This window comes from Mirounga angustirostris, unplaced genomic scaffold (assembly GCF_029215605.1).
Source record: "Mirounga angustirostris isolate CCGP_5_RB_7025 unplaced genomic scaffold, mMirAng1.0.hap1 SCAF_2, whole genome shotgun sequence".
NCBI lineage: Eukaryota > Metazoa > Chordata > Mammalia > Carnivora > Phocidae > Mirounga > Mirounga angustirostris.
The window spans coordinates 47,698,763-47,712,123 of NW_026991710.1; positions in this window are offsets into that span (position 1 = coordinate 47,698,763).

Here is a 13,361-nt window from a genome sequence, read left to right on the forward strand (position 1 = left end):
CCAACTAACTGGTCTGTTAGTTTCCAAGGCCAGAGTTTTCATATACCATGCTGAGTGTATGAGACATCCTACCCAGCAACTCTATCCCTACACCCTCCTGCTCAAAAATTCCATTTCCATACACTTTAGGTTTAGTTTTAAATATAGTAAATGATTCTATTGTATTTTTCAGAAAATAAAGTAAGATACAAAAACCAGTGATTGAAAGCCAGAGAGAAGTTAAAATTCTTTGATTAAATAGTACCACTCAAACATAATGTATCCTGAAGTTCTTATTTCTTGCATATCTAGGACAAGCCTTGGACAATATCATCCTTTGGAAAACAGCATCAATTTCTGGAGGTAGTGTTGCTCTGTCGAGTGGTACTGATATGGAGGAGGGAGCCCTGTGCCATGGAATGAGGGTAGGGGCATCTGGTAACCTACTCAATATAGACAATAAAACTAAGTGAACATCTGGAACAGATGAATAGCCTAAAAATATTACATTGCACTAAATATAACTTACAATACCACAAACCCCAAACTACTAGGAAATTGATATTAGATAAACCATGCATGAAACTCCATTTAAAATTTATTTAAATAAATGTACTAAAATAAATCTATAGGCTTTATAATATTATATTTTGGTGAATATAGCTACTTGTATTATTCTTGAGACTAACTAACAAATTTAGATGCTGTCAGAATTCCGGGGGCTTTAAAGATATAGCATCTAAAAATGGCATATAATCTTTTCTCTGAACAAAGGATAAACATTATTTAGTCTTCAGTTTAAAGTAATAGTGTAACTTAAAATATTCTCATACTTCTATTCCTCCCACATATTTTTGTGGTTATTGGATTTTAATCCCCCACAAAGGTACTTGTTGGCACAGAATTAAAAAATGAGCTGTGAAAATAATACTAACAAGGTTATATAAACTTTGTTTAAAGGGCAAGAGAGTATTCATGTAGCAGATTGTTTCTGATCTATGATTGTTGGTGCATAAGCTTCTTCTCAAAATCCGTTTGTTGTCATGATTTGTAAAGAGAATTCTTAATTGGCTATTTAAATAACAGAGGTTTTTTTTTTTTATCTCTTTTCTTTTCTTTTTAATATATAGGTCTAATGAGGTGCAAAGGATATTGCATATTGTTGAGTTTACCTAAAGGATACAGTCTTCATCTCTCCTTCATGCCACAGTGAATTAGGTAGATAAACATGTCGTGAGAAATTAAGATGGATGATAAGCTTGCTGGCACCATCTTGAAGGCACAAGACATCATCACCCTCTCCACAGGTATTTGGCTAAACTACTCTAACCTCACATTGTCAAGTAGCACCTTGAAGAAATATCACACACATTGTTGAAAGCAAAGAGAAAGTCAAAGATAATATGACTCATAGTTTACATATCGCATACATAATATGGTCTTGATATGAACTTGAAAAGACAATAAAATATGCGTAATACTTAACACTCATTTACAGATATGAGTTCAACCAACATATAATGGAGTAGATAAGACTTTTTCTATTTTATAGATAAGGTTACTTTAAAAAAAAGAAAGATAAATTAATTACCCAAAGCAATTGCTTTCAATTAAAGATCTCAGTCTAAGGGTATTTGGCTGCCTCTGTTTATATCAAAGAACAGTCATTCAAAATATAAATATAAAATAAAGATAAAAAATACAGTTTTATCATTTTTTACATGAAATCCAAATTATTTAGCACGGAACATCTGTCTAGTTTAGACAGATCTGAATGTCAAAATGGTTCTCGTGTCATTTTAAGGACTAGCTCCAGCTCAGACATTTTATTAGAAGGTTCAAAAAGAATCAACTAAAACAAAGAAAGGTCTGTTAACCTTTGCTGGAGATATATTCCACCACCTTTTCCTCTCTTGATGGGGATGTTTACACAATTGAAAAGTTTATTCATCATTTTCACCTGTCCTCACCTCACTACAAATTTACACTTGAGAAGTATTTAGTATACACGTGGTAGTCAAGAAGTGCTGAGTTTAATTGAAATGAACTAAACTAGAACACACATAGATATCACAAAAACATATGTATGTATGTGTGTATGTGTGTGGCATATGCAATATTATGTTATATATACACATATACACTTATACGTATATTCTCATAACATAGAATATTTCTTATCTCACACCTATACACATATAAACATAAAACAAACTACACTGAATTGCTTGCTTTTGCATTCTCTAATGTCCTGTTAATTCTTATACTCTTTTTAACCTAAACAGTGCATATTGCCTATTTCATACTACTATCATTAAGATTGTCAAATGTTTGTGCCTTAAGTCTTCAAGCCAAATGGTGGATTTCAAAGGGTATAGATTGTGCCACGAGCCCTACATTAATAACTTATTTTGCCATAACACTATATGCATAACTTTGCACATGGAAGAAAATAAATAGTGTTGATGAGGTGATATTGTTTGTAAAGCATAAAACTGCTTTACACTATCTGATTATAATCATCTTTCCCCTTTTCCCTCTACATGGTATCATGAAGATAGGCAACATAGAATGAATAACCACCCACAAAATAACTTTTAGTCATGAAAGTTGCTGTGAGAAATGGAGTCTACTGACTGATCTTGCTTTGCACAGGTTTTGTCATAGAATCTGAGGTATATTTAAACCCTTTGATCTGAAATTTACCTTTGAAATTTCTATTACGCTAACCTTAGAATTGTGGTTGGCTCTCTCTGGATTTCATATGAAAATTCTTCACACTGGCTGAGTTTTGCAAATATGGACATAGTTTTCTGAAGAAAAATGCTGCAGTCACATCCTATAAAAACAAACAAAAGTGCTGGCCCGAACCCGTTGCTTAGCAATGACATGTTCTTCATCTAGTGCAACTTGCATTATTTTAGTTTATAATATTTATAATGTCTTTTTAAGGTTTTACATGTTACAAAGAAATGTTTATGGCTATAAGTTATAGAGTTTTATAATTAATACTGGTATGATATTTTCCCCCACAATCCTATGTAGGACTAGGAAGTGAAAATATTTGAATCCATAATATATTTTCAGTTGAAGAAACACATATTGCTATGCTGTTTAAAGAGAACCTTTGTTTGTTTGTTTCTAGCTTTTTTATATCCTACAATTATTTTTCATAGATTTACAGAGGTTTTGTAATGTTCCTAAAAATTCTACATTTTAGAACCAATTAATTTTATAGGTCTGTGTGTGTGTAGTGTGAAGGATAGGGTATGGAATTTGTAGTCAGAAGACATTGGTTCAAGTCAGTTATACCTTTTATTAACTCCATGACATACTTTTGTGAGTATGAGTGATTTTGATTGTAAAACTGAAAGAATAATAGTAGCAATAGTAAGTAGTAGATTAATATTTGCATAACATTTGTTGTACTTAGGATGTAAACTTAGGCATTTAGGTAAGTATAGACGTGGATCTATGCGATAGATACACGTATATAGCTTGTAAAAAGACTTTAGACACCACAACACACTTTTAAATATTAGTAGATACAACTTATGTAGAAAAATAATAAGTACATATTTGACACATTTTCTGCCAGGTACTGTTCAAATGCTTCAATGGCAATAATTATTTTAATGATTCTTATTATACTTTCCATTTGACAAATGATAGAAAGTTTTAATAACTTGCCCAAAGTCACAAAGCTTAGAATTCATACTAAGTCTGATTCTAGAGCTCATGCTTTTAACACCTATTATGACACTTTAAAATGAGATCATCAAAGATGCAGAAATTATTCAGAAACATTTAAAATCGCCACAACATTGATACCATGTTCAATGAAACCAGTCACATAGCAGTCCCCCTCATGCACAGGGGATGCATTCCAAGACCCAGTGGATGCTTAAAATTGCAGATAGCAAAGAGTATCAAACTTTATATGAACTCTATACTATGTTTTTCTTTTATATACATATATACCTAAGATAAAGTTTAATTTATAAATTAGGCACAGTAAGAGATTAACAACAATAATAAATTTTAATAGAACAATTACAACACTGTTCTGTAATAGAAGTAAAAGTTAGTGAATGTGGTCTGTCTCTCCAAATATTTTATTGTAAGGTACTCACCCTTCTTCTTGTGATTATGTGAGATGACAAGATGCCTACATGATGAGATAAAGTGAGGTGAGTAGTGTAGGTACTCTGATGTAGCTTTAGGCTTCTATTGACTTTCTGACAATTTGTCAGAAGGAGGTTCATCTGCTTCCAGACTGCAGTTGACCATGGGTAACTGAAACTATGGTAGGCAAAACCATCGATAAAGAAAGACTACTGTATAAGGTTTGTTATCCCGCCAAAAGTGAGTATATAAAAATGAGAAAAATTAAATTATGAATATAAAATATGAAATATAATTTATTTCATAGATGCTGACTAAACTGATGTAGTTTAAGTAATGCAGTATTGCTAACCATGTTTAACAACTAGCCAAATGTTTTATGTCACTTTTCAACATTTTTTTTAATTAGAGAAGTAAGAACAAGAATTTTGTGATTATAACAAAAACTAGAAACATTTAAAGAACTTTCAATTCTTCCCTTAATATAGATGATTGGATAGAAATGCTTTTTGGTAATCTACAATTATTTCTTGAGTATTAACTCCTAGAAGGATATTTGGCTTAAATATTCCTTGATACATATTCTCATATTTCCAAAAAGAAAACAGGGAGCATGAGAACGTTCAGGTCAGAATCTAGTAGTCAACACAGAGTACAATCCCTTGTATGAAACTTTGTAGTTTTGATAATTGAATGATAAAATGAAAGTCATTATTATTTTGTTAGATATATTTTTCTATTAAAGAATAATTGATGTACAATATTGCATTAGTTTCAGATGTACAACATAATGACTCAATATTTTTATACATTATGAAATGGTCACCATAGCAAGCCTAGTTACCATCTGTTACCATACAGAGTTGTTACAACAATATTAACTATATTCCCTATGCTATACATTTCAACCCCATGTCTTATTTATTTTATAACTGGAAGATTGTACCTCTTAATCTCCTTCACCTATTTCATCTATTATGCCCCTGTCTGGTTTGGCGACCATGAGTTTGTTCTTTGTATCTATGAGTCCGTTTCTGTATTGTTTTGTTTCTTTGTTTGTTTTTTATTTTTATTTATTTATTTTTTTACATCTTCACATTTCCTTTATTTGGAATCCTAACCTAGTTACAAATAAAATCATCACATGCATTCAGTCATATCTGACAGGTAGGTGCCTCTCCCACCTCTCTTGATTCAACTAGTATGTTTTCATTAAGATGATTTAAAGACATGAAGTTAATTTTAGGAAATAGGTGACAAGGGAGCAAAGGGTTCGTTGAAAGGAGCCCATGTCTTTTACACATGATACCAACTGGGGCACATTATTTTCTCAAGTGAATCTAGGTTAATTGGTAGAGACTACTGATAATCTGTTTTACATGGTACAGTGGAACCAAACATGTTAGTTTACTAACTTAATAATATGGGGCTAACAAAAATACCTAACTCGCAGGATTAAAAGAGGTAATATGTCTAGTATAGTGCTCAGCACATAATGATTTATGTTACAGATAGTAACTTCTTACTGTTACTAATATTAAAGACAGAGGTAAACCAGATATTTCACATTATCCTCTCATTTTCTACTAATTCATATTTTGGTATACTGTTGTATTTTCCTTTGAATGGCAAAACAAACAAAAACCTTAAAACTTTTATTCTAAATTCTAATGAAAGTGAAAATATTTACTTGCAGTGTCTTGGGTTACCACTTCCTTTTTTTGCGGGGTGGGCAGCAAAGATTCCACGTATAAGTGAAATCAGTTGGTATTTGTTTTTCTCTGTCTGATTTATGTCACTTAACATGATACCCTCTAGGTCCATCCATGTTTTTGCAAATGGAAAGATTTCATTCCTTTTTTATGGCTGAGAAATATTTCATTGTATGTATATACTACATCTTTCTTTAAAATATTTTCTTTATTTGAGAGAGAGAGAAAGAGAGAGAGAGAGCACAAGCAGAAGGGAGGGGCAGAGAGACAAGCAGACACGCTGCTGAGCAGGGAGTCTGACGCAAGGCTCCAACCAGGATGCTGAGATTATGACCTCAGCCGAAGGCAGACGCTTAACTGAGCCACCCAGGCACCTCCATTGTATGATCTATTACATCTTTATCCATTAATCTATTAATGGACATTTAGGTTGCTTTCATATTTTAGCTATCGTAAATCATGCTGTGATGAACATAAGGGTGCATATGCCTTTTTAAATTAATGTTTTTGTTTTCTTTGGTAAACCTGGAAATAAAATTCCTGGATTGTATGGTAGTTCTATTTTAATTTTTTGAGGAATTCCCATACCATCTTCCATAATGGCTGCAGCAATTTATATTCCCACGAATAGTGCTACACATCCTCACGGATACTTGTTATCTTTTGGTTTTTGGATGATAACCATTCTAACAGTTGTGAGGTGATAGTCATTGTGGTTTTGATTTGCATTGCCTGATGGTTAGTGATTTTGAGCATCTTTTCTTGAGCCTGTTGGCCACCTGTATGTCTTCTTTGGAAAAAAAAAAAATCTATTCAGGAATACTGATGCATTCATATTAATTTACAGCTAAAAAATGAGTGCTGTGTAATATTTTAAGGGTACATTCATATGACATTGTGTACAAAAAGCTTATATTAATGGAATACATATAGGAATGACAACAATCCTTAAGTGTGCCAAGTTTAACTTTTGCTCATGCAAAACAAATGAAAACTGCAAGTTTAAGACAGCCTAAAACAATAAAGAAACAAAAAAATAAAAAAAATAATAAGTCTTCTAGTAAATTGTAGTAAGTGACATAATATACAAACTGATATATATTTATTTGTATGTTATTTTTATTATTTGTATATTAATTGTATTAAATACATAGATAAATACTCAGAATATTAAAGTATCTTCTCTAGAAGTCTTTAAAAGATTTCCATAAATCTGTATATATGTACAGATTATTATTAGTCTGAGATGGTTCTAGGACACTATGCGGTTTCATGGCATTTATTTTTGGTTTATATACCTCTAAGAGCTCAATGTAATTTTACTGTGCTCATCCTCATGCCATATTTTTATCATAAAGTCTGAAGACAATTCTGAGAAAATGCGACAGTTTCAAACCGTGAATAGTGAATTTTTGCCCAGAGAATAAATAAAATAAGCTCAAAAGTAATAAATTTAGAGTTACTTGGTAGTATCTGATATCTTTTTAAGTACTACCTAAAAAAGGGACACTATCACTACACACATGGACCTAAGTATTAAATTTACATTTCACTATGTACCTCATGTTTATCCTCTCCAAGAAAGTCATTGTATTTCTGAAAACAATATTATGATTTATCAGCTTATATTTATAAGATGAAAAAAGAAATCAGGATGTTAAATGAGCAAGGCTAACATTATTTTAAATTTGTTGCTTTTACATTGTTTCTACAACAAAACAAATACATGGATGTTTGTAAAGTAGGAAAAAGTATACTATGCTCGTAATTTTAACTAAGACAATCATTAAAAGATCATAAGGTAGGGCGCCTGGGTGGCTCAGCTGGTTAAGCGACTGCCTTCGGCTCAGGTCATGATCCTGGAGTCCCGGGATCGAGTCCCGCATCGGGCTCCCGGCTCGGCGGGGAGCCTGCTTCTCCCTCTGACCCTCTCCCCTCTCCCCTCTCATGCTGTTTCTCTCTCTCTCTCTCAAATAAATAAATAAAATCTTAAAAAAAAAAGATCATAAGGTAAAGAATATTTTAAATTAAAAACACTAAATCTAAATTTCCCAAGTTGAAAAATTTAGGAAAAAAATTATGACTTTCTTTTTTGTTTATCACAACTGGAAAAAAAACCTGCTGAATTAGCTACTAAATAAATCCCAAGGGTTGCTGTGAAGCACATTTAAAAATTTTATATATGTAATTCAGTAAATTAAATTAGAATAAAAAGGTAAAGCTTGTGTCAACTTCTATTTTGAGGTGTGTGTATATATAATGGAAAAATTAAAATTATTATAGCTAATGGGTATTAAACTTGCCATGTTCGAAATGATGTTCCAAAAACATTTTATGGATTATGACATGAATTCTCGCAATAAATTATGAAGTAGTAACATTTATCTTCCCTGTTTTACTAGGTCACTACTAAATGGTAGACTTGGGATTTCAACCGAGGCAATCTGACCCCCGGACTTGCACTCTTAACCATTAATACACACAGAGAGAGTCACCTAATTTCAGTATAAGAGCCTCAGGACAGAATGTAAATAAATGTAGGGCGCCTGGGTGGCTCAGTTGGTTAAGCGACTGCCTTCGGCTCAGGTCATGATCCTGGAGTCCCGGGATCGAGTCCCGCATCGGGCTCCCTGCTCGGCAGGGAGTCTGCTTCTCCCTCTAACCCTCCTCCCTCTCATGCTCTCTGTCTCTCATTCTCTCTCTCAAATAAATAAATAAAATCTTTAAAAAAAAAAAGAGTTTAGAATGTAAATAAATGTAAAGCTATTAGGGTCCTACTTTGACTTTATGTGAGAAAATGGGACTGAAGTTACTGGGAGCTGGGCCATATGGTGTGTGCTAAGTCTGGGGCATGGAGAGCATTATGAAATGAGATCTCTCATCTTGGGGCTGTGTGCCATTGCATACCAGACTATTAATACTATCCCTACCATACTAAAATGCACAGTCTGTCCAAATCCTATTTATTCCATGATATTTAAATTGGTCTTTCCATGAAATGTAGAGCTCTCACTCCATTTCTTACTTTCTTGTTCTCTCATTTTCTTTGCAGAATCAGAGAAATCTCTCTTTTTTTTTTTCCTTTTTACTCTAACAGGTTCTCACGTGCCTTTTCATTTCTGCTTTAAAATAAATTCTTTATTTATTTATTATTTATTAATTTATTTATTTTTAAAGATTTTATTTATTTATTTGACAGAGAGAGACACAGCAAGAGAGGGAACATAAGCAGGGGGAGCAGGAGAGGGAGAAGCAGGCTTCCTGCGGAGCAGGGAGCCTGATGAGGGGCTCGATCCCAGGACCCTGGGATCATGACCTGAGTCAAAGGCAGACGCTTAATGACTGAGCCACCCAGGCACCCCTCTTTATTTTTAATAATACAAAAATATTTGTTAATATCTTGTCTTGCCCACCTACTAGGAGATATTGTATTGACATTAAGATGAACTTATATTGACTCATGTGTTCCACATCCATCCCATCCCCTGGCCTCTTTCTAGATTAGATGAAGTAACAAGCATCCTGAATCCTGTTATCAACTGTCTTTTAAAAAGGCATTAGTTTCTACTCTGAGTAATAAAAGAGGATATGTTGATGTTGATCTTAGCATCATCAGATTTCTTATTTTCTGCCAAAATTTTAGCAATGCAAATAATTGTGGCAGTGTTATGTATTTCCATAATCATTAGTAAGGCTGGACATATATTTAATTATGTAATAGCCACACGTTGCGTACTCTGCAAAATGTCTTTCATGCTGTTTACCCATTTTTGTTGTATTAGATTCACTGTCTATGTAATTCTGCAGCACATTGTGAAAACAAACCCTGATAAGATTAAACAACTTAAGGAAAGCCTGGTATAACATCATAGGAAAAAGTTCATGTGAGATCACACTGTCTAGATCTAGAATACAGCTCTGTCTAGATAAGCTTATTTGAGTTGGACAAATTATCAGCCTATCAGTATCTTCTTTTCTCTCCTATAAAGTTGCGATAATTATAGTCTACAACTTATAGGGTTGTTACAAGTATTAAAGAGGATACTTCATGATATACTTAGCATATAACTGGCACATTTTAAGCAATCAATATATGTTGGTTTTTATTATTAGCATGTAAGGTAGAGTGAGTTACCATGTGATTATTGTCAAAGATCTTATTGGACAGGTAGGTATACAGTACTTAGGTCAACGGAGGCATAAGAATCTTCATTTATTGTACTATTCTTCATCAATTGCCACACAAAGATATGATAACTTATCAATATTAAGATAGCTAACCCAAAAGTTGTGTTGCACCGCTGTGGTAAGATGTAATTGATAAAATGCCAAAACGTTGCTTGTGAGGTGAAGGCCAAGTCCTGCTTAGATCACATAGCAGGTTTAAATGAGAATTACCCCTAGAAAATTTGTAATTCAAAGTTTAGGAGACATTTTCTCCATAGAATGTCATCATGATGTGATGTGATTAGGGAAATGCTTTTGACTCTGTGGTGATTATTTCTCTGAGAGTGTGATTGGTTTTAGGTGATTTATTTTGAACTTCTAAAAAGTCTTTATTTTCAACTACGGTTATATTATCACTCTAAGAAGGACTCAATTTTAGAAATTAAAATGGGAATGAGGTACATCTAAATAGAGCAAGGAAGACAATGGCTTCAGATACTCAGCTCTTGGAAACTAAAAGCCATTCCCAAAATATGTGCCTATGATGATACACATATCAAATGAACAGATAAAACAAGCACTGAAGGTAAGTGGATAATAACTGGACTCTCCTAATCTATACAATCCGATAAAACATGAAGAACCCAAGATGTAGAGGCAGTCAGAATGAGGTCTCTGCATATTTTGGGGGTAAAATTTTTAGCATTAGCCCATTTTCCCATATGATAAACAACAAACATTTGAAAATATAGACTATAGTATGTATTATCAGGAGCATGTAGGGCAAGGGGGATATACAATAACTGGAGACAAATCTGTTTGGCAGGCATTTCTATTCCACACTTTCTTTTTTTAAGATTTTATATATTTATTTGACAGAGAGAGAGAGACAGCAAGGGGGGGAACACAAGCAGGTGGAGTGGGAGAGGGAGAAGCAGGCTTCCCGCCGAGCAGGGAGCCTGATGCTGGGCTCAATCCCAGGACCCTGGGATCATGACCTGAGCCAAAGGCAGATGCTTAACAACTGAGCCACCCAGGCACCCCTCTTCTCCATACTTTTTAAAAGGGATCTAGGCTAATGGGAGATCTCCTTTCTTCAGTACATGGTTTTCAAGGTCACCATTCCAGCTAGAAGTGGCAACGAGTACAGAAAAACACAAAAGCAGTTTTTATGTGCCAAATCTACATTTGATGCTTATTACATTCTTTCTCATTCCATTACCTCAGAGTCTGTCATATAGCCACAAACCACTAAAGGAGAGATAAGAAGTATCTTACAGAAAAAGAGAACATCAGGGCGCCTGGGTGGCTCAGTCGTTAAGTGTCTGCCTTCGGCTCAGGTCATGATACCAAGGTCCTGGGATCGAGCCCCACATCAGGCTCCCTGCTCTGCGGGGAGCATGCTTCTCCCTCTCCAACTCCCCCTGCTTGTGTTCCTGCTCTCACTGTCTCTCTCTCTGTCAAATAAATAAATAAAATCTTAAAAAAAAAAAGAAAAAGAAAAAGAGAGAACATGTATTTTGTTGAGCAGCTGACAATTAGCTACTTATGTGGTATATTTTGAGAAATATTGAATGTGATTTCTTTCCAAAATATCCTCTCCTATTATTATCAGAAACCACTACTTATCTTTTAAGTATTAAAGATTTAGGGAACTACAAGGACATCTTATTAAAATTTCTGAAGAGAATGTCAATACAAACTAATATTATTTATCACATCCTTTCATAATAGAAAGTTACAAAAGTTGAAGACAGTGATGGCCAAGAAAATTTCTCTACTTCAAAATTTGTGTAGGGACCTGAGGTACCTGAATAGTAAACTAGTATGGTAATTATAAAATATCCATTACTTAAATAAAATCCCCCAAGCAGCTTTAAATTCCAACATTTGGCAGCCTACTTTGAGAAATTACATGTCTTTACAGAAGTGTAACACTCCATATTGTTTAAAGGGTTTGAAATTTTAAAATCTAATAATGTATGCTGGCCTTTACCATGCTTAAACTAATTATGATTTTGCATAACTGTTACCTGGAGTTCACAGATGAGTATGTTGACATGCAAAAAACTGAAATTATTTTAAAAAATTCATAGATTATAGATAGAAAATTCCCAAATCCCATAACAACCAAATAATTTTAATTTTTTTTAAAAGATTTTATTTATTTATTTGAGAGAGAGAATGAGAGAGAGAGAGCATGAGAGGGGTGAGGGTAGGAGGGAGAAGCAGACTCCTCGCTGAGCAGGGAGCCCGATGCGGGACTCGATCCCGGGACTCCAGGATCATGACCTGAGCCGAAGGCAGTCGCTTAACCAACTGAGCCACCCAGGCGCCCCAAATAATTTTAAATTAGTATACTAGGGTCAGGCTGTGTTTTCGTAATAAGCATAAGCATATTCATTCACTTCTACCATATGTATAAGGTAGAGAGATCAAAGCTCTACAGCTGTTGTATTAATCAATAATTTTGGTGATCAGAATGTGCTATGTCAAAATTATTATAAGAATTGCAATTAATATACTACATCACAAAGGCTAGTGTAAATTAAATATCACTTTTTAAAAGTAACTTTTCTCCTTTATTGGCAAACATAGGTGCCATTTTATAACTATTCCATTTACTGAGTCTTATAATATTTCTCTCATGCCACTTCACAGATGATATTTCATTTTTCCCCTTGGAATTATAAAGATTAAATAGTTCCTTATTTACAATGAAGAATAAGGATATTCAGTTCAATTCTAATTAGTTATTAAATTTTTAGATTCGACCTCATGTTAGGCCTTAAGAAGAGCATAGTGAGTAAAATAGAACATTTATTCTCAAGAATCATGTCAGTAGATGAGAAGAAAAATAACACTAAATAGTTAAGATATGGCATAATGCTGTATTTATTATGGCCATGTGTTCTCAAACAAAAATGTGATCAGACAATAAAGTGGATTATTTGTAATATTGCTGTTATATCAGGGTAGATAATTGTATAAGCTATAATAAGGGGGAAATTATATTTGCTTGCTCTGTGAACAGACTGGGTTGGGAAAGGAAATGTAATTTGAACAGGTTTTAAAAAATGGGAAGACGTTTGCCAGAGAGACAAAGAAGCCTTATGGGAATGGGGTAAAGGGATTAAAAAAAATACTTAATGCAAAGAATACAGCTTAAACAATGTCAGTATAGTAAATGTTAGCAAAGTGGTTAAGGTAATGGACTCTGGAAGCAGCCTCCTAGGTGCAAATTCTCAAAGACTTTTCTTGCTGCGTGCCTTGGGCAAGTTATTTAACTCCTCCATAATATCGTTGACTAATGTACAAGAATTAGAAAAATAATAGTTACTACCTCAAGGAGTTGTTGAGATGATGAATGTTGGTTAA